The 5,849-nt window shown below is 38.5% G+C and overlaps 1 long non-coding RNA gene across 1 annotated transcript; it reads left to right on the top strand.

Annotated features, from left to right (window-relative positions):
• The first annotated feature begins 412 nt into the window (after positions 1 to 412).
• Positions 413 to 5,294, top strand: LOC146499793 (uncharacterized). Its single transcript, XR_014870328.1, has 2 exons — positions 413 to 483; positions 3,069 to 5,294. It is a non-coding gene; the product is annotated as an uncharacterized LOC146499793 (long non-coding RNA).
• The last annotated feature ends 555 nt before the right edge of the window (positions 5,295 to 5,849 follow it).

Below are 5,849 nucleotides of genomic sequence, written 5' to 3'. Positions count from 1 at the left end.
GCTGTAACAGTCAGTTCTTCTTTTACTCTTATGCTGTTTTGTGGATCAGGTTTAAAACTACTTATAAAACACACACACACAAAGTAACTCCACCAGAGTGCCTATTTCGGGTCACTTTTGCCGGTCCAAGCCCGGATTAAGGAGCAGGGTTGGAATTGTGACATTACAAAAAACAATAATTGCTAAAAGAAATTTAATTTGTAGTTCTAAATAAATTCTAAATGCATTTAGGACGTTTTTTGCTCACTTTATGTCTCGTCCATGATGTTATTTCTCTCTCCAGCAGCGTAGGTTACAATTACATTAGCATGACCAATTATGCAAATTAGGTGATGACGTCATTTAGCGACTTCTAGCGACTTTTAGGACAACCAATAGCGATTTTCCTTACTGAGGAGTTGGCAACACTGGTCAGTGATGAAGAGGCAGCGTACGGCCTGCGCGCCAAAGAGAACTGATTGTCATATTTTTCTGTTTTTACAGGTAAGCTGGGTGGTTGAGAATGTAAAACAGGTTCTAAACGTGACAGACAGCAGTGGCGATTAATGATAAATGTCTTGTGTGTGGCGAATGTTAAGCTAAAGAGCTAATTTCCAAGTTGGTCCAGTTATTAGCCTGTGCCGATCCAAGTATTAGACTGTACCGAAACTCTGTGAGCTCGGTGCAGGTATTTTTGGGTTAAAGCCACAAAATATATATGTTTTGCACAATAAGAGAAAATGTGAATTGCTTTGCGTTTAGTTCATGAAGAGTGAATGCTGTAAAAATATGTTAAGAAAAACATTTATTTGAAAGAGATCAGTTTGATAAATACAGTTAAGAAGACAGGTTCATAAATAGATTAAAACAGTAAAAACAAGAAAACTAATGAGAGTTCACCATGTTATTCATGCGTATAGTAAAATGTATTTTTGTGATTTAAGCAGTTTATAAGAGTGGTGCATGTGAATATGAAACTGTATAAGTTACTTGTATAAAGTAATGTCAGCTACACTAGAAGAAGTAGTGTCAGTGATGAAGAGGCAGCGTATGGCCTGTGCGCCAAAGAGAACTGATTGTCATATTTTTCTGTTTTTACAGTTTTCTGTAAAAATAAATATGTTGCACGGGAGATGAGTTGGCCCATCATTTCAGCGGTGTAACATATTGCACTGTAACATGCTTCAGAAGTGGCCTGACAGAAGTTCAGTTTTTTAAGAGTCTTCCACGATCACAATAATCTACTTTTAGCTGTCGGTACAATCGAAGTCACAGGACATTCAATTTCAAGGAAAGAATTCCAAGAGCATGTATGTCCTATGGCTAGGCATGGCGTCGTCTCTTGGCTACTTTGTTTCACACTCACTGCTGCTAAATGTGAATTGGGGGACTTTTAATGTTCTTGGACATTCATTCTTCTGATGCATGACTAAGATATGCATCGTTATAATAAATAATGTTGGATTCATATAAGAGACTTGTTTTGTAAGATGACATCTTTTAGTTTGTGAAACGATTCTTGTTTAGCGTGTGGCTAAAATTGCAGCCTAACTCACCACTTTCTATGTTACTTATGTGGGGGAGAGCAGTGCGTTGTGATGAATCATTGTCAGTTCACAACGCATTTTAATGACAGTTAATTACTGTAATTTCCTCAGTAATAAATAATTTAATTTCATTCATTTTGAAAGTAGACTTTTGGTAAGCTTCTGTTGTTTAAATGTGTTATAGGCTATTAATATGTACAATTTTAATATGTTTAACATTAATAATTCATATAATTTTTAATAGTGAGTCTTTGATGTATATTTTTTACTACCATAAAAAAATGACTTATTTAAAACAATTCCAGTGGGATAAATACTGAACTAGGCGGATAGAAACAAAGTATGGATGCTATTGTGCTGGTATTGATCCAATACCAGCATTGGTGCTGTTTGGAGACAGTTTCACCCACCAGGTGCTTTCAATCACTTTGGGTTTGAAAAAAAAAAAAAAAGGGTTGCTGCAACTGCAACTGGCTCAAAGTATTAAAAAAAATTTAAAAAAAAAGGAAAAAAAAGAAAGAACTTCAATGCAACCTTGGCAACCACAATTTTTTTTCCTAGCTTTAAGGAGGTCGCCGTCCTATTTTTCCTCTACTGTGACCAAGCGATTACAGACAGTCCAGTCAACAGGTTCAAATAAGCACAGCTGGTAGACAGGCCACAAACACGATTATGTTAACGGGTAATGGGATAAGGTTCGTGTTAAACTGACTGGGAGCAGGTGGAAGTAAGTAATCAAATTACTGAGCAGAGAGAATGAGGAACAGGTGAGCATGTGATTGGTGTGGGTGTTTGGAGAAAAGGTGTAAAGGCATCTGCTGTCAGGAGGGGAACCGCAAGAACCAGAAAGTTCCACAGACAGCAGCAGCACAGGGAGACGTGAGAATGAGCCTGCAGGCAGGGATCGAGTCGAGACAGAAGCAGGAATCATGACTGGAACCATTTCCAAATGAAAATGTGCATTCAGATGTCAACAGTGAAGCTTTTTGTTAAAATATAAATTTGACAGAAATGACAAAGTCGCAATCCTCATCGAACCCTTAATGTGTGCTCAGGACTGCGAACCATATTTTATTCATTATGGAAAACATAATAGGAAATAATAGTAGAATTTAAACCTTCTCCCACCCTTAATCACCGGCAGTAAGAAATACAGGACGCAAATGACCCAATAAGCAAATGAGTTTCACAGCTTGAAGTTCAAGTTCAAGTGCAGCCAAACCATTAAGGTGTAAAATGCAAATGCTTGAGGTGTGAAAGTGTTTCCTGGTGGCAGAGCACCCCAGGGGGCACGGTTGACTTAACACAGATGTTGCTATTTTCCACATGCGCTGCCATCTTTGGAACATTTTCTCAGTATGTGGGGACTATGGGGCGGAAAAAAATTGGGCACCGGCTGGAGGTGCAGTTTTGACCTTTCTTTGTGTTAATGAAAGGAAAAGTTCATCATGATTATGACGCTGAATATACGCAGGGCTGGGACGTCCAAAATAGTTGCTCATCCTTCTCACAGCGCATGCTTTCATGTTGTTTTTGTACCAGATGAAGCCGTGCATCGCCTGCTGTTGCCGGGCCCGCTGATCATCGATCTGCATCCCCCTCCCGCTCCCACCGAGCCCCTCAGAGGCCTCCCGTTCGCCACCGCCATGCCTAGCGATTAGCTCGTCAATCTCCACATTTCTGGAGCAGAACTAATCAGGCTGGAGAAGAGACTTGCCCCACTGCTACTCATGCGTGACTTGTCTTACCAATGTATGCAAGAGGCGAACAGAAGCGAAGCAGAATTGGATTTTATTTCTAGAATCTCCCCGGTGTGCTGATAGGGAAGCCAATCTGCTGTGCTGCGAGAGGCACGTGGACTTCATCTGCCTCCTGTGTGACTGATGAGCAAGAGTGATTTGCTGTATTGAGGTAATTATATTGTAATTAACAGCTTCAGACTGATATATTAGTCTATTAGAGACTGACTGTAAGCCAGTCACATCATCTGGTCTGTGGTAGAAAGTGGACAGAGACACAGCAAAACAGTCTGGACTTCAATGTTGGCAACGCCCACAATACAAGGTGCTGAGCGGTCCAGCAAAATGAAAACGCATCTCTGAATAAATCTCATGTTTTATTCATGAGTAAAATTTTTAATTTCTCTATTTGAAATGTCGCTTGTATAAGTGGCACATCAAAATTTAATATATGATTTACAAGACACTATTTTGAAGTTGTAAGCAAACATATGTGTTTAATTATGTATTTGGAAACAACTGTTTCTCCTCCTGTGGGTCCCCTGTGGTCCAGCCTCATCAGCGTCATTTAGATCCTAGATTCACTTTATTTCCAGCATCCAACTTCAGTCAACCAGCCTAAGACATTGGAAAGATGACCACATCTCCCCGAGCATGGGTCTTCCTTTCAAAAGGGAGTTTTTCCTTCCCACTGTCACTAAGTGTTTGCTCATAGGGGGTTCTTTAACTGTTGGGGTTTTCTCTGTATTATTGTAGGGTCTTTACCTTACAAAATAAAGTGCCTTGAGGTGACTGTTGTTGTGATTTGGTGCTATATAAACACTTGAACTGTGTGCTGACACTATAGAGGATGCTTTTTCTGAATGCTCTTCTAGAGACACAGAGAGACCATAAAACATTTAGTCTAAACCTGGCGACAAATTAAAGATAAACAACCCTGTGATTGTTGGAAAAATAACTTTAAGCATATTAGCGGTCTTCTGATTTGATGCACTGCTTAAGACTTGGAAACTGTGGCCGGTGTGAAAGCTGTTAAAAACTGCTCAGTCAGAACTGAAGAGGAAGACTTTCAAAAATTTTCTATAAATAGCATCACGTTGAAAGCAGTTCAGAGGTGCACAAGGAGATAAGCTCGGACTTTCCTCTTCTGGTTGAGTCAGGTAATGTGTCCTAATCACTGTTGGTCAAGTTACTTGAAAAAAGTAATCAGTAACTAATTACTGATTTTCAAAAGTAATTAGTTACTTAGTTACTTTTTTAAAACACGATTTACAACCTGAATAGGTGATAAAGCGATAGATCTTTCAGCCCAATTCTACTTTTTCTGCATAATCCATCATACAAAATGTAATCAAATGGAAAAGTCTCTTTTTAAAACTTGTTTTATTAGTTTTAATCTTTTAACTTTATGCATCAAGTAAAAATGTAATTATATGCAACATTCTCTGACTGGAAGAAATTAGTTTAACATTTAAACCTATTTTCTGCACATTCCAGCACATAAAATGAAATAAGTTTTTGTGTTTACACTCAGTCTTTCAAATAGATGCAAGTAAAACACAGCAGAAAATAAATAAAGTCAAAGACTAGCGGTCCTGTTGCTCTATTTTCACCTGTAAAGCAGGAGTGGGGTAGGCGGAGGGTTACCCTGGTGCAGGTGTGCAGCGGTCAGTGGAAGAATCCGCGAGTTTCTCTGTGAGTTTCCCATTACGTCGTAGCTACTCGGTGCTTGTTTGGAAGTTTAGGGTTTTTTTCGCTGTAAAAAGAAGTTTTCTTCCCACGCACAATGCGAATGGACGCTAATGTTTTTGTCACTTTTTATGGAATCAAACTCAAAGTAAGGTCAGTACTTCCACGCTTTAAACGCTGCACGCTCATACTCTCTCTGCACTCGATATATGATCCATTGTTGATCTGCACACAGCTGTTGTCACGAACGTCGCACTCGCTTACGTCACTGTCATGAGACATTCTCGCAAAAAAAAAAAAAAAAATCACGGTTTTAGTAACGCAGCGTTCCTACGGGAAAGTAACAGTAATCTAATTACCGTTTTTGCAATAGTAATCCCTTACTTTACTCGTTACTTGAAAGTAATCGGATCACAGTCTCTGGTCCTAATCATAGAGGTTATAGTTTGTAACAAGCAGTGTAAATATATATGTGTGCACAGATTACAGTGCATTTAAAATCCTTCACATTACATGTTTATTACGTGTTTTTTCATAGCTATTAAACATTAACTGTAGGAGCTTAAATTAAAATACTGCTTTCTGGTTTGTTTGTTTTTTTACACAATCCAATAATTAGCTTTGTGACTTTTTCTGTAAATTCACCATAAACACCAATTATATAAAAAGTAACATTTTAAAAATGCACTTGTGTACATTTGCAACACATATACGGTGTAAACGATCATCAGTTAAAAAAACAAAAAACAAAACATACAATATTAACAAATTCTCAGCAATACTACATACATGCAATCCATGCAGTAGTGCAGAAGTTCCTAAAACTGTTCCCTACCCTTATGTTTTGCGTATCTATAGTGCCTGATACTGATGTCCCGATAACCACTGCACATAT

Source organism: Neolamprologus multifasciatus, chromosome 17 (genome assembly GCF_963576455.1).
Source record: "Neolamprologus multifasciatus chromosome 17, fNeoMul1.2, whole genome shotgun sequence".
Taxonomy (NCBI): Eukaryota; Metazoa; Chordata; class Actinopteri; order Cichliformes; family Cichlidae; genus Neolamprologus; species Neolamprologus multifasciatus.
This window is presented reverse-complemented; position numbering and strand designations above follow the sequence as displayed.